Source organism: Falco cherrug, chromosome 9, assembly GCF_023634085.1.
Source record: "Falco cherrug isolate bFalChe1 chromosome 9, bFalChe1.pri, whole genome shotgun sequence".
NCBI lineage: Eukaryota > Metazoa > Chordata > Aves > Falconiformes > Falconidae > Falco > Falco cherrug.
The window spans coordinates 4,199,408-4,215,728 of record NC_073705.1 but is presented as its reverse complement, the minus strand read 5'-3'; the positions used below and the strand labels follow the sequence as shown (position 1 = coordinate 4,215,728).

At 49.3% G+C, this 16,321-nt stretch overlaps 1 long non-coding RNA gene across 1 annotated transcript; it reads left to right on the top strand.

Annotated features, from left to right (window-relative positions):
• The first annotated feature begins 222 nt into the window (after nt 1-222).
• Nucleotides 223-15,085, top strand: LOC114016494 (uncharacterized). Its single transcript, XR_003560958.2, has 4 exons — nt 223-381; nt 2,148-6,232; nt 9,289-9,417; nt 14,479-15,085. It is a non-coding gene; the product is annotated as an uncharacterized LOC114016494 (long non-coding RNA).
• The last annotated feature ends 1,236 nt before the right edge of the window (nt 15,086-16,321 follow it).

Below are 16,321 nucleotides of genomic sequence, written 5' to 3'. Positions count from 1 at the left end.
TCTCCCTGTGAGAATCATAAGAATCTGCCAAATTAGTTCACAGGGGTAAACAAACAGCAGAATATTAGTATTCCACACTAAGAGCTAAATCCTATAAGTGGGGCCAGGGTTGCACATGGATTATCCTTTTATAGTTCAGGCATGGATTTACCAAGGGGATTATAGGCCTTCCCTCCCCACCCTCCCGTCCTCTCCTCCACCCCCAGCGCTGCCCAGCGCAGCACGCTCCCACCGCACCGCACCGCCCGGCCATCCCGCTGCCAGCGCAGGGCGCAGGCTGCAGCTGCCCCTTGCTCCTCCACCTCAAGCACACCGGGAGCAGGGGCAAAGTGTTACCCCTGAGTCCAAGATGACAATGGCAGGACCGGGAGCGGTGCTGAGGTCAGTCGGTCCCAGGGCCTGAGTGGGTGCAGCATCCCTGGGGGGTGGGGGATTAGCCCCCCAGATGTCCAGACCTCCTCTCTCCCCACCACTACCCTGCACTGCCTGACACCGTTTCCCAAACTGGGATAACGACAATTCGAACTGACACTCTGCTTCAGTTTTCCTTCCCTGCTTCTCTGATGCTGCAGTCCTGATGGCTTGTCACTCTTAATACTCTGCACCCTTCCACTGAGTCCCTCGAAGCGTCGGAAGGCTTTGATTGTGCCCAGGGTAGTTTGCATGATGCCGAGGTGCCATGTACTTAGAGATTTGATGTACTTACTCCCTTCTTGACTCTCTTTCCCTACTGAATGCATACGTTTGGTTTTTTTTTCTTTCATGTGCATGCACAATCACAGACACACGCATATTTTTATTAAAGTAAACTGCTATTTTTAGCTGGGGTTTTGCTGCTCTTTTCAGGCAGAAACAATTCTGCAACATCACTTGCTTGCTCTGATCCTTTTATTTGTGTATTTTATAGACTATTACGATTATATAAAAGTGCCCAGTGCTTTACAAGACACAAAATACAGATAATCTCTGTCATGAAGAGTGCGCAACCTAAACAAAACAGACAACGTAGACAGGGCTCTCTGAGAAGCACAGAGGAGTGAGCATTGGTCTTGTTTCGTTTTCATAAATATATTGCTAACATTATTGGACAAGAAATAGACACGTTTTCTTCTTCTTCTTCCCTTTCCATCCTCCCATTTAATAATACTTCCCTCTCATTCGTGCGAGAGAGTTATGATGCAGCATGAAATAAAGCCTGGTTTATGTTGCTGGCCCTGATTCAACAGCCCCGAATCCCATGCTTGCTCCCGAGTGCTCACATGCTTAAGATTTCTCTGGATTGGTGCCTAAGATCACGCAGTCTATTGACAGCTGCCCTTTTGCTTACAAATGAAACCATCCCTAAGTCAATAAGAAAAAACCCTTATTCTCCTCACCTGTTTAATGCCACGGCTGTGGACTGCCATAAGGTTTGTTAAAAAGCTGATGTCTACAGAGAAAGTGGTAAGACAAAGAACATCTTCCCTACCAAAGGGAGACGGTGCTCTGTGTTTACATACAAATCAGTTTCTGGGGCTTTTGTTGGTTGGCTCTAGAAATTTGCTGGGTGGATTGACAAGCAGGGGCTATTTGGTGTACTCCTGCCCAATGCAGAGCCTCATCACTTTAAACGGACACTCACATTTTGGAACGAATCTGCATTTGGGTAATGAGCACTTCTCAAATAATTTTTATGATTTTTTTTTTTTTATAAAAAAAGGTCATTTCTTGCCTGCGTTCTCCATACCCATACTTACCTCCCATCCTAATGGTTTTAAGTATTTGGGGGTTGTAAGTGCAACAGAATTCTGCGATGCGGAGGAAACCATGTACGTGGTCCTGTACAAAGGCAGTGGAATAGGGGAGTAAAGTCGGTGCCCAACCGAATCAAGCACAGGTCCCCTGGAGTGGAAGAATTGTCTGGCTCCAGGGGGCTCACTTGGCATTTGGCTGACAGATTCAATGGCATTTTCTTGCTATGCGACCCAGGTCCAAGTCACTGGATGAGCCCTATGGCTCAGACTCCTAGCTGGAAGATAGAGATGCCTTGCAAAGTTAGGGAAGTTCATGCATGCAGAGGAAAAGCAACTAGCGGTTGAGATGCTTTGCACATGTTTCTCATCTCAGCATACTGAACTGCTCAGTTGTCACTGCCTTCACCTTTCCAGATACAGCGTGTGGAGTGATCTGTCCCCTGGGCATCAGCCTCAGAGACCCGGAGAAGAGGGCTGGCTGCAGAAAGTGCCAGGGAATCATCCACAGGGATCCTCAGGTGGGAGGAGGACACTTCAGGAAGGTACACTGGAAAATGCAGAGATGAAGCTGGGATATTCCCATTTGATCTTCCCTTCCCGTTTTCCCTGGAGGTGGCACAGCCTGGAAGGAGGCAAGTGTGGCAACATGGGGGGTCTCAGCCAGAGCAGGACATAGGAAAGGTGAGTCCTCATTCATAGGTGGCCACCCATCAATTCATCTATGTAGGCATCCTCAAGACAGGGGTGCCCCAAACGCTCTTTGACTTGACTTGTGATACCCAACAAGAGCCGTAATGCCTGTGCCCCAGCTGTGCCGGGCCACTGCCTGCCCCATGCCTTGTGCAGCCACTCGTCTCGTGGCAGGCCTGGAATGAACTGCTTCTGCTGACGGCCTCCTGGGCAGAGTGGGATAACGTGTGGGATTCCCTTCCAAGTTTGCTCTCACAACCCTCCCGCAGCATGAGGCAAGGAGGCTCCTGGTGCTGGCGGGGGGAGGTGTGAGCGCTGGCCATGACTATGGCTCTGCAGCTGGCTGGCGGGGTGGCCTTGGACCGGCCACTTGCCCCGCTCTGGGCCCTCTGCTCTTGCCCATTTGTTGTCTGCCCTGTTGGTTGCTGTTCTGGGGCAGGTGAGCCCTCCTCTTTGGCCATCCACAGTGTTTGGTTGCTACCGAAACAAGGAACAGCACATCTGTGGCAGGAGGTTCCCTCCCTCCGCCTCCAGCCACAGCGGGACACATTGCTGGCATGCCACGGCCGTGATTCAGACCCTACCGATGACCCACATTTGCTTCTGCACCCAAGTTGTGTGTCCCGCATCAGACCAGCTGCTTTGACAGGAGGTTTTGGCTACTGCCTCTGTGAATTAGGTCTCGGACCCTGCTGGTCTGATGCTGAAATCGGGTGGCTCTCCCTGGGAGGGTGCCTAAGCTGCTGTGGCCCACCCGTCTGCCTGCTGTTGTCACCCATGCGCAGTTTCATTACCAGTGCATTCTTCTTCTGAAACTGATACAACAGTTGTAATTAGTTAAGGTTTTCTCTTTCTATCTCGAGGAGCCTCCTGTCTTCAAAGACCAACTTTTAAACATTAACTCTTCTAAATGTTTCCCCCCACGTGAGGCCCTCCCCACCCTGCCTTGTAAATTATGTTCAGTCCTTTACTTCGAGCAGGCAGGTACTTAGTGTGATAAATTCAGGTTAGTGTCTCCTTAAGTGCGTTATGTATGTGTGTGTGTATCTGTGTGTGTGTGTGTAAAGACGGAGTGAAATAAAGTTGTATCAAGCCATAAATTACTGCTCTAGCACCATAAATTGCCAAAGGAAAGCTCAATTTTTGGACTTTCCTTTCAACTAAATGAGATAATTAATGTAAGAGGGAAAAAAGTGGGGGAGACCTTCCCCCTCCCTGGAGCCCTTTGCCTTGATGTTTGGCTATGAAACTTCAAGGCTGTGGTGGGGTGGAGATCTCAGTGCTGGAGCGGGGGAAGCAGCAAAGGAGCCAGAGATCCAGGAGGGTGGGGGTCATGGCGATGGGTGAGTGTTTTCATTTTGCCAGGGCTGTGGGAGGGACTCTAATGCGGGCTGTGACCCTATTTAATAAAATGCCTAGGAAAGCAAGGGGCCGGGGCAGGGGCGGGGGGGCAGAGGGAGACACGGTGGCTGGGGCTGGCAGGAGACTGTCATGAGATGAAAGTGGCCCTTCGTCCATTCCTTTCCTCCCTCTCTGCTGTCAGCACTTTTTAATGTCAAACAGTGTGAGTGGTCAGTGGGGCTAGTTTCTGTCTCCACATACAATTTTTTTTTTCCCACTTTCCCCAGAACTTCAGCCAGATGAATTCACTGCTTGGGAGCGACTAGCAGCACGGTGCGGGTGGCCCTGCAGGCATCCTTTTCACCAGGACCTTCAGCTGAACTTTTTTTCAAGTCTTTCTCTGAGGCAAAATCTTGTTAGGGAATGTCTCCTTTCTGCCGTGCCACCCTCAAGTCCTAGACCACCCTGGGTCTAAAGCTGGTCTTACACAAGCCACCACCGAGACCAGCGTGGGCATCACACCATGAATATTGTCCACATGATAATCTGGTCCCTGTGCACTGCACTGAAATTCAGGCAACTTACAGGTGTCCCTGTGGGCCCTGCCACCGGTCTGCTGGGAGACACTGGGTCAGCCATCACACAGTGCCTTGGTTTCCCTCCGTTTAAAATGGGGGCAATCACGATTACTTCATTTGCGATAAACTTTGAGATGTACAAAAAATGCAAGGTAAGAAACTGTTGCTTCTATCAGCTGTGGTAATCTGCAGGTGAGATGGTACCATACAGCCCAAAACTGCCTCGCAGTGAGGTGGCTGCCTGTGCTGGGACTATGGTCACAGGGGTAGGTGACCCTGGAGCAGCAAGTGCTGCCAAGTGTTGACTGTATGTGCGGTGTCAAGTTCTGCACACCTCCGCTGTGCCTGCGGGCCTCGCTGGGCCAGGGCATGCTGCGCCAGCATGTGGGTTGAACATGCACTGGTGGGTAGCACCAGGCCCTGCAGCGGGGCGTCTTGTGTGCAGCACCCGGTACCCCTCGTCCTCCGTGTAAGCGACCTTAGGGGGGTGCTGGCTGCGTGTGGCTGTGGCTGAATGTGGCAGCCTCTCTCAGCTGAAGAAGGGCTGCAGTTCTGATATCACCATCCCGTGCAGAAGCACCGTCAGACATCTAGATTTTCTATGGTCTGGGTGAGCACAGCCATGTACCCCCCTAGTGCCAGAGCCAGCACCACTGTGGCATGTCACATGTGTACTCTGGTGTGTGTGGGCAGTCCAAGGATTGCTTCAGAAGGTAAGGAGATCCATGTTTAGGCTTCAGTCCTCTTTTTTGATACAGACTCCTTACATGGCCTCAGGACCTAGCTCAGCCCAGGTCTCTCTCCTTTTTCTAATCTTGGTCCAGAGGGCACAGCACCAGGCTGTCACAGCAGTGTTAGGAAAGTAAATATTTCCTACACTGGGAGACAGGTGGGCATCTACATGGTGCCAGACATGGTGACACTGGCTCCATGTGTTTGCAGTGTTTGGGATGGGCTGGCTGAGCGTGGAAACTGGCAGGAGGTATGCTGACACTGCCATTTTCCACATAGCCTGTGTTGCATCACCTGGTAGACCTGTGTGCTGAGCCACGGTGAGTGACTCTGGTGTGGGTTCATTTTTAATCACCCCGTGGTTATTTTAGAAGGCCCAGAGGGGCTCAGCCCTCATGGGTGAAGACAATTCACCTGTGCAGTGGAGCCCGGCCACAAGACTCCCTGGGAAAAGTGATTTCTTGCAGCTTTGTTGATGGGAGCTACCTGATGAAACTGTGGCAAGCTGATTGCTTACAGTCATGAGCCTGAACTGTGCTGTGTTCTGCAGATGAAGATGAGGACACATTTTGGCACTGGTGAAACTGAAATTGTCACCTTTTTGTAAGTTTAAGCTCAGGTAACCCAGCCTAGGCAATGGCACAGTTTGTCCCCTCCCTCTCCACAATGTTTAACCTACCTGTCAATGTCAACCATGCTTGACACATGGACAGAGCCCACCAAAGTATTCTGTGCCTGCAAAATGTGCCAGAATTAATGATGGGTTAAAGAAGAGAGGTTCACATTGGTGCCAATGACAGACTACTCAGCTAGTCTTCTCTGCTGGCCAACCAACACCTCCGTGCCCAGTGGCCCAACAGCACGTGGCTTGGAGCCAGTGACAGCAGGCAAGCTGAGGGTCCTTCTGGGGCTGTGGAAGGCACCAGAGGACAGGTCATCCACTGCGGTTATTGCAGTGGTGACAGAGGGAGGGCAAAGGAATCAGGACCCAATGCCATCAGAAACCAGGTTTCACTGGTCCTGCTCATCCCAAGACTTGCTTTGTCTTCCCCCTTTTTTTTAGGTCTGTGGAAAATCCTGCATCTCCTCTCTGGCCTGGCCATGCAGTCTGCTTGGATGAGGCAACGTAAAGCTGCGAATCGTTTTCTACCTGGAAAGGTGCAGCTGGGAGGGGAGGAGATGGGAGGGTGGGGAAGGGTCTGACTTGGGCACCTCTTTGTCCCTGGTGCGGGGTGCCTCTGTGGGGGCTCACCTGTGCACCCCAGGGAAGGTTTGGGGTGGCAGGAGGTCCAGGGGCACCTGGGTGGGAGCATTGCCACCTTGCCCATGCCACACTGGCATGGGGTGCAGGCCGAGGGGACACTGCTTGTCCCTCGGGGGTGTGATGTGCGTGGGGCGGGGGGAGCGGGGTGGCCTCACTGCAGCTGGCAGGCGCGTGCTGTGCTGTTTCGCAGCGGTGTGTGTGTGTTTGGTGAGGAGCTTTGGCTGTCTTAAGCACCTTTCGAATACATTGGGCACAGCTCATTGAATCCTCTAACAATCCGGCTCCTGTCTTCTTTCCCCCCTCTCCCCCACAGCCAGCGCCTTTTTTCAAGAAGCAGCAACAATGCCTGTGCCCCATGGTCCTGTAGGCTCCTTCCCCATCCCTCCTGCCCAAGGACCGTGCCCCCTCACTGCCCCATTTCACAGAGCCCCTCTGAAAAACAGATTTTGTTGCTGGCAAAAGGTTCCTTGCTGGTGAGGATTTTCCAGAACTCAGCAATTCCCAGGCCCTACCCTTGCATGGGGAGAGCTAGTTAATGGACCATTAACCAGAGGAAGGGGAACTCTCTAGTGGCTGCAAGCAACAATAACAACAAAACAACTCAAAAACAACAAAGCATACCCAAGAAAAATGCACCAAACATCAGGAGGAGTTTCAGGGAGAGGAGGAAAGAAAAAAAAGCAAATCTAGAGAGATGTGATTGTAAAACCTTGGTTAAAAACCAAAGCCTTGGTAAAGTAGTTGCCTTCTCTGGTAAAAAGGAGAGGAGTTAAGACTTGACTCACACAGCCCCAACAGCTCCCCTTCCCTCTGCCTGCTCCAGCCCTGTCGCAAAATGCTCATGCCCGGACTGAGGATGCTGCAGGAAGGCAGTGGAGGATGGTGCCTTGGGACCCCATCATCTGCCCCCATGGTAGTGGCCCGGCTCTGGGGAAGGGCAGAGGGCACGTAGGAAGGCGAGGGATGGAGTGAATATAGGCTCAGGAATGTGGGTTGTCAGGGAGAGGATCCTCTTTGGGGAGTGCAGGGATACATTAGGGCTTGGGGAGTGAGAAGCTGGGGAGCAGCAGTGCTGAGTGTATGCAGACAGCAGCTATCCAGGGAGGTGATGAAGCACAGAGTTTGAAAATGAAGCAATGCAGGAGCAGACTTGGTACTTGCAGTACCCACAGTGTCCCCGAGCTAGCTAGTGTCAACGGCTTATAAGCCCTTAATGGCCTACCCATCTAGTTGAGCTGTGCACCCAACATAACAAAGCTCTCTGGGCAGGGAATGAGCACCCACTTGGGAATTAGAGCCATGTTGCTGTGCTGAGGCACTTCTCTCACTGGTGCATGCCTGGGGAGAAGCTCTCTTGCAACCCGATTGTGGACTGCCTTGCACGGGAGAGCCCTGCGGTCTCTGCAGCCTCCCAGCACCCTGCTGCAACACAAACAATGCAAATCATTCTTTCCAGATCTGCACCCAGAGTTTCACTGTTATCATTGCAAATTCACTTGCTTTGCTCTCCAGCTAAATACTTTGCACCTGGAAACATGCACTTGAATGCCATTTTCGTGGTGCTTGCTGGTTGGAAATCAATATTGATTTACTTGTGCGTGTAAATACAGAAACGTATTTATAAGTTTCAGATCAGTTGCAAACACATGCAAATTCTGTACATAAATTCTCACTCATTTATGTAATCTGTTCAGTAATATATCATTAAAGAGAGCACATCTACTGCCTGACTAGAGTTGCATTTGCAATGCGCTGAGATCAGCTGTGACTATTCACTTACCACACTCCCATGCCCTTGCAGCTCCCAGCAGTGGGTGATTCTCTGGCTCCAGGTACCTTCTGCTCTTTTCTTGTGATGTGCTATTACTGTTTTCTTTTTTTTGTGTGCATCTTTTGAGCACAAGTAGGTTTGGTTCAGGATTTTGGGAAATCTTCTGTGGTTTGTGGCATAGGGAGTGGTTTCTTTTAGGCTAAACACCTGCTGCAAAGCGATTGCAAATGCTCTGGACTTGATCGCATAGTTGCTCTTCTCTACTCTAGTGTCCCTCCAGTGACAGATCACAAGTAGAGTAGGAATTATTTACAATTCTACAAAAAAGAAACATGGTCAAGCAAGACATCATTAAAATACACTCTTAACAAGACATGGTGTGTGTATTTCTCAGAGTTGTCATTTGAGAACTGCCCACTAAATTACTGCTCAGAGAAGTAACTCTGAGTGAAAGGAAAAATCGTCTGGTTAAACATATTGTATGTAAGTGCTGAGAAAATCATTAACATATATATGCTGTAGAGAAGAGAATTCACCAGCTAAAGTCTATCAATAAAGATATACCACATTTTTATGATGCTGGAATTAAAGAGACCTGATAGAAAAATACCACACTCATTTTATCAAAAAATATGGTCTTGTCAAAGCTGTTTCCTTTCCAGGATAAATGAAACTCAGCCATATCAATATTACTGATTTTAAATTGTCATTTTTAAGCTCAGTGCTTTATTATTTGTAATTATTTAATAATTCCAGCAGATGTGAATTGGTCAAACCCCTGATTTCTTCTTAAGCCATTTTGACTATTGGAAATACTACAAAAGCAACCCTGAAAAAAAGGCACTGAATTTTATAGGCACAACAAAATATTCCTTAGTGTTGCCACTTTGCACACCAAAATGTTTCTGAAGAAGGCTTTCGGTTCAATGAATAGACCTGCATTAGAAGTTGTAAAATGAAGCACACAGGAATGAAGATTCTTCCCTGTGTATACCTAACCTGGAAGAAAGTGTCTGCTGTGTTGCGTTATTTGATGGGTAATTTATGGTTATAGCAGCTGACAGAGTTTTAGCCCAGGGCAGAATTAAGGCTAAATATTAGCTTTTGGCATTTCTATTTCTTGTTGCATAGTGGTGTGCATTGCATAAATGTGAATTTTTGCATTTGTTTCCTGAACAGTTTTAAAGAAAGAAACATGAGACAAAGACAAAGAGGAACAAATCAAACTCAAGAGAAGGTGCATGCTGATGGCAAGAAAAGGGGCTAAGAGCTTCAACCAGCCTGTAATAGGTCCAGGTACTCCAGCATGTACGTACGTTAAAATGTTCTGGGTGTGATTACTTAGTTCACGGACAGGTACCAACCCACGATCACAGAAAGCTGGAGCTCTCTCCAATTCCCATGGTAGCTTCAAGAATGAGTTCACAATAATGTGTCTCTATATAGGGCATACTGGTATTAAAATAACTGTCTCACAGATACGTTTTATGTGTGGTGGGTGCAGGAGATCTTTGTTGCATATATGCTGGCTCAGTTTTTCTTAGCCGAGGATGTGAATTGTCCTCCAAACTGCCATTAGTTTTGATGAGGACTGGGTGGCTATTTGACTTGGATGTCTCAGCTGACGGGAGCAAATCACACTGGAAAGCACTGCTGCAGAAGCTTGCGCGTGCGACGCAGGCAGGTTTTGCACGCTGTGGTCCTGTGGTCCCGTGGCTTTGGTCTGGAGCGGGAGGGAAACTGGCCCCGGGCAGGATGGTGGAGAGGTGTGGGGTAATCTTTGTTTGCCTGCATGCCACGTTGGGGCTGCAGAGCTCCTGCACCTGAAGGGATGTGTGTCGGTTACACTCCGTACACACGTGCTTGTTAGCAGGTAATCTGATGGTGCCATTCGCTGTGGCTTGTGCAACTGAATGACTGCACACAGGGGGCTGGGTATTAATTACACGCTTGAGAGGTGTGTGTCTGCATGTGTAGCTGTGGTCCTGGGGAAGACCCTGAGTTTGTGGCATTGTCCCTGTGCTTGTGCAGCTGTGGCACGCGGTGCGGAGCTGTGACACGCCACCTTGCACCCTCGACAGGTTTTGCAGACCTCGCCAGGCAGCTTCTGCATGGGGTGCTGCTACAGCTGGCGCATGTAGGGTGGGTTTGCTGCCCACTGGGTGGGTTTTATAGACTGTGCGTGTGCCTCCCTGAGCACAGCTCTGAGACCACAGCCAGCCGCTGAACTCCAGTGGTAACAAACAGCCCCATTAATGCAGTGTCACAGATTTCATTAGGGCGTCAGTCCCAACCAACATGGCTATAAATCAGGAAGATGGTACAAGGGCTCGCGGGCCCTGGTTTCAAGGGCCACATAGCCAGAGACTCATAACGCTCAAGAGGAAATGATCATGAATATTATTTAAAAAAATCAGAAATGTATATTAGAAAATCTCTGAGCTTATCAGATGGAGTGAGGTTGGGTAATAGCTGTTATTTATACTGCTTGTGCAGAGTGATAAAGTGGTGCTTTATGACCTGTGGTTTATCACTTAGAATAAGAGTCATGTGACTCCATTAAGGTTCCTTCTGTAGAAATGAAAAAGGGTAAATTAATGTGGTTTTTTTATTGTTAAATATTTGCACTCTCCTAAACCCGGTTTTTATTTTCTCTACTTAAGAAGTAGCGTATAAGCACAAATAAGTTTAAGTTTTGATTGATGGACAGGTGGGGTGAAAACTCCCTTTATGTGAAAGGCTCTCTGGAGTGAGCCAGCCTCCCACCTACTAATCTCTATCAGCGGGGCTGGGTTCGGAGAGGAGGGAAAGGCAACATGGTTGGCACGGTGACACCCAAAAAGCCATTCCCGTCGGCCTCTCTGACCCATCATCTGCTGGAGAAATGTACCATAGTCCTGCTGCTGCCCCAGATCCTGTTGCTGCTCTGTGGAGGGAGAGGGGGCTCTGCGGAGGCCAGGGGTGGAAGCAACCTAGGGCAGCCCGAGCAATGGGAAGGAAGAGCTGCTGGCCAAGACGAGACACTCCCAGGAGAGCACAGGCTCTGCCTGAGTGAAGAGAAACTGGATTCCTCAATGATTTCTTGAACTGAGTGCTAGAAACTGTCCTTAGAGGCATCCATGTGGGCACTGCCACAGCCATGAGCTCTGTGGAGAGCCACGGGCAATCTGCTGGGACAACGCTGTCACTGGAACCTGAGTGGGAGAGCAAATCACAGTGGTATTAGTCAAGAGGCTATACCATTGCTGTGGGCATATGCCCCGTGGTAGCGGTGAGCTGCAGCTGCTGGGAAGGCAGCTGGCACACACAGAGCTGGTGGGCTGTGACCAGGTGCCCTGGGGCACAGGAAAGCACCAGGAGACCAGCAAACCCCAAGGAGTTGCTGGGCTGCCTCAGGAGTCACATCCAGACTTTCCATAGAGCTTCTGGTATAGTCCGAGGTGCTCACAGATGGGGTGTCGGGAGAGAAGCAAGACCAGGCTGGTCAGCAGGAGAGCATGACAGCAAGCAGGTGTGGCAAGGTCGTCACTGAATGGCAGTGGTGAACACTCTCCTCTCTGGTGATGCTGGTATTCACAGCTCTGCGCTGCCTACATGGTGCTTTGGGGCAACCGAAGGGTCTCTCAGCTCCCTGTGGGCCTCCTTCAGCAAGGTGATGGGTATGGGTCAGCAGAGTGGAAGCAGTCAGGTTATTAGCAGCCCCTTTACAACCAGATCAGAGCACACTGTGTAGCTGATTACGGGACTCTGCAGTAAAAAAGAAGATGCCCCAGAGTGGCAGGAGCCCGGTGCTCGGATTCATCTGTCTGTGACTCAGTTTTCTTGCTTGTAAGGTGGGGTTTACCATGTTCACCTTCATCAGAACGTATCTGGCAAGGATAATTTTTAAAATGCCTGTGGAGATACAAAGGACCCCAAGTTTGCTAAAATTTTTTACAAAGTTTTCTCAAAAACTGAATCTTCTTCCATCTAAAGAGCAAAAGTATTTTTGACTTTTGAGAACTGGAGGGGGAAAAGGTTTCAGTAAGCTAAAAAAACCCCCACAAAAACAAACAGGGAAACGTGAGAGAATTATCAGCACATTTTTGCCGTCTCTCTTCCCTTAGATTTTGAAAGAATGAGTTTGAATACTTGGTGCTTGTTTTAAAATCCAAATCTTCAAGAGTACTTGCAGGGAGGCAGCTGCCTGGAAGTGCAAGAGGGGTGGTGCACCAAGTGTCACAGGCACACAGCACAATCTCTGCCATTCCTGGTAAGTGCGCTGGAGCGGGGTTTTGATTTGGTGGCCTTCAGAAAGGCCCTTCCACCCCTCCTCTTCCCTGCAGGCACCTGCATCTGCAGGGATTTACCACGCCATGCTGAGTGCTTGGTTCACCCATGCGCAGTGTCTGCCCGCCGGCAGGACCTCCAGCCCCCGTGGTGGCACGGTGCCCCCAGCACTGCACGAGCCCTGGGCAAAGAGGCAGCTCCTTCCCAGGCAGAGCCCAGGGCTCAGCTCACACCAGCATGGGCTGGTACTGCAGAAGCCGCTGCCACAGAACCAGCGAAAGGAAGGGGAAAACAGTGGTGGCTTGGGAAAAGAAAAACAGACAAACCCAAAATAAATAGAGGAAGATATAACCAGATTTATTTCTTTTTCCCCCCAAAGTCTTGTTGGTTATATTTAGTCTCTAATGATAAAGCCTTCTGAAGCTGGCAGGCAAGTCCTTTGCCTTAGGGACAGTTTCTACAGCTCTTCCTGGGACTGAGTTACAAGCGGGGTCCTGTTGCACTAAGAGCAGAGTGCCTCACAGTCACAGAAAAGTTCAGGTTGGAAGAGACCCTGGGAGGTGTCTAGACTAGCCTCCACCTAAAGCAGGGTCAGCCCCAAAATTTGACACAGTAAGAAGCTGCTCTTCCTTTCAAGGGCAGGAGCAATCTAAGCAGGCAGAAGGGGCTTCGCGGGCACACACAAGATCAATGGCATAACAGGCAGGAGGCCGGGGTGTCTCTCTCTTTCTGGCGGGCAGATGCCAGCTCCCCAGAGGAATCGGCATTCAGACTGCACGCTGCAGCCAGATGCGCCCCTTGGGCTGGTCTGTGCATTTTGCTGTGCATTCCGCCCTGTGGTGAGGCTGGGTTTTCTCTCCAGGTGAGGTTTTGAGCATGGGTGGTAGCTTTCCAGTGACCTTGTCTGTAGGCAGAATTCAGCCTGATGTCTAGCTCTCTCAGCATATTGCCTGTGTGTTCCTCACAGTCATTTCCCATCATGGCTACGTGCTAATTGTCTCTAGGGGAAGTGAGGAGAAGGCTTATTAATCTGTGCACTCAGGAAAGGTTGTAAATCACCGTGTGTTTCCAGCGATAAAATTGGCTAAATAAATTAAAACAAGCACTAATGACCCAAACAGAGCTCTGATGTAGTGGGAGTGGGCTGGGGCATACAGCTATGTTTGGGTATAGGGTACACCTCAGTCATACACTTCCTGACAGCATCCTTGGATATCTCCAGCTATACACAGTCCCTCTACCCAGGCTGGTCTGCTCCAGTGCAACACCAGTATCGCACGCTGTTCTTTCCCTTACTCTGCAGTGATGGCCTTAGCTTTTTAGCTCAGTTTTTCTGTTCCCTTTGCTTTTCAGTCCAGCAGAGCTTGGAGTTAATTCATCTTTGTTCTCTGGCACTTCTCAACAAACCCAGCGAACTTCTCTTCAATGCAGATAAGCTAAACAGCATCGAAATCAACAGAGATGTATATCCATTAGCAACACCACAGCTGTCTTTTTAGGTGTTAATGTAGAAAGTCCATTCAGAAAGATTTCACACAGTAAATAAAAAGGCAGGTTTGCAAACAGTCTGTCTGGTGATGAACAGCCAGGGTGGAAAAGTCACCCCATAGTCCTGTTTTCCAACAACCTCTCTCATCTGGCAGGCCTGCAAAATCCTTCACCAACTATTCATCAAGTGCCACTGAAATGTCTGATCTAGCTCTCTAGAGAAGGTGTTGGTACCAGACAGTTCCATGTTTTCTGTGCAGTAATTGTCCCTACAAGAAACCTTCTGAGAATATCCTCCAATGTTTTCTGGGATGATTAAATACTACTCTGTTGTGTTGCACCATCCAGCTTCAGCCTCTTGATATCAAGCAGAAATGACTCATTTTATACCCACCAATCCAAGAGCTGCTTCTCAAACTGGCAGTGCTCTGCTGCTGCTTGGGATAGCTCACCTGCTTGTGGACGTACCTTGCTGCCTTCCTTGGAGACCATGTCTTTCAGAAAAGAACATAAGGAAAGAGATTTCCTTGGTACCACCTTCACAGAGGATGCACTGAACCATTGTATCCCTCTGTCCCTGTAAGCTCACCAGCTTTCTGCTTTTTTCCCCAGAGGATGTGGGTCTCTGCATTTTCCCTTGCTAGCAGAGGCTGAAGGAATGCTTCTGCTGCAGATGGCCACCACTGCTGGGATGCATGCAAACGCCAACAGCAGAACTGTGCAAAGGTGAGGAAGACGAGGTGCTGCCATGGGAGGTCAGGGTTGTGAACAGAGGCTCCTGGTCCACAGTGCAGTCTCCAGGGTTGCCTGTTCCCAGACTGAGCTCAGGCAAAATCCTTCTCTTGTGTCCTCCTTGATGAATGTGGTGCTTCTAGATGTCACAAACGGAGAGCCAAAACACTGGATCCAAGGGTGGCAGTGCCTCCACTCTCTCACCTGCCCGGACAAGACCACAGGTTTCTCTGGGAGCTGAGTCCAGCAGCATAACTAAGCATCTGTTCAAGCTGCCTGCAAGGAGCTCACCAAACCGTGGGTGCCTCTATTTGCCATGCCAGAGGAGAAAAGCACCAACTGTCCACCAGCCTTGAGCTGGGCTCAGGCAGCACCTCAAAAATAACATGATTTATCTTCTATCAGTCACCTCGGTCCTGTGGGCCCAAATTCTCTGGTTTGTCTTTGTATCTTATAAACATAAGAACTTCTAAGAAAAGTGTTGTCAGAGCAGTAAAAATGATCAGTTATGTCTTTCTATCATTTGTGCTTTATGTGAACAGCATACAGATGGATGCCACCAGCCCAACTGAGCTCTGAAGTCCAAAGAGCTTTTATTCCACTTGGTACCACCACTGCGCAAGTCCACAGCAGACACTAGCTCAGTCTCTTGGGCCTTATTACAGCTCTTTTCTGTGTTTCCATACAGCAAGTTAGCTCACAATTTGTTCTCGAAAACACAAAACGTTTTGTAAACAGTTGTCCCCTTTGGAATTTTTTCCATGTCCTTTACTCAAAATATCTCCTCTTTCCATTCACTGTATTTATTTTTTTAATTTTCATCTGTTTGTCATTTTTGCCCCTTCTCCTAATTCCAATAATTTTCAAAATCAGTAGTGCTGAAGGACAGTAAAGAGAAACAGAAGAGATTATGCCCCGAAAAGAAAAAAAAAAAAATCCATTCAGAAAGCCAGGAAGCAAAATCAACAAGGAGAGCTTTGAGCTTTCTGTTTTGCTAGGAAAACTGTTGGTTCCTTTTGCACCAAGTGCTGGGCCTGATTCTTCTCCAGCAGAGTGCAGCCAAGAATTACAAAGCGAGTCAACAGACAGTGGAACTGAGTTCATCTGAAAAGTGGCCAGAAAAAACCTCGGGCTATGTTCGAGGTGTCCATTTTTAGAAGGAAATTTGCTTAGGCAGAGGAATACTGGAATATTCAGGGTGAATGACTCTCTGTGTGTGCGTGTGTGTTTTGGATCTCAGCACAAGGAAGGGGTGTCTTGCCACCCCCAGGGGTCGGGAATAGTGCATGCATGGGGAGGACCTATTATATTATTTTTCTTCCACCTTAATGAACTCCTCTCATGTCCACCTCTGATCAGTGGAGTATGACAGAGGGTGATTGAAGGCCAGTCTCCCAGGAAATGAAGTTTGTTCACACAGCCCAAGTATGCTGGCCCTACTGCTGCCTGCCTCTGATTTATAGGACCGAAAATTCCTTCCTCCGGTAACAATAACGCTCTTAAACTTCAGATCCCTCTCCCTCACAGAACCTCCAGACAGGGCAGCCTGAGCCCAGGGGAGACAGGAGGCACCCAGCAAATATATCCATCAACACAACTCGGGTTTCAAAGGCACAGAGGACCCCACAGGGTTAGGCTCACAAAGGCAGAGGAGAGCAGCTACCACCCCCAGCACCTCCTCCTGGCAAGGGGCAGCGGCTGTGCCCCATGGAGGGGCCGCAGC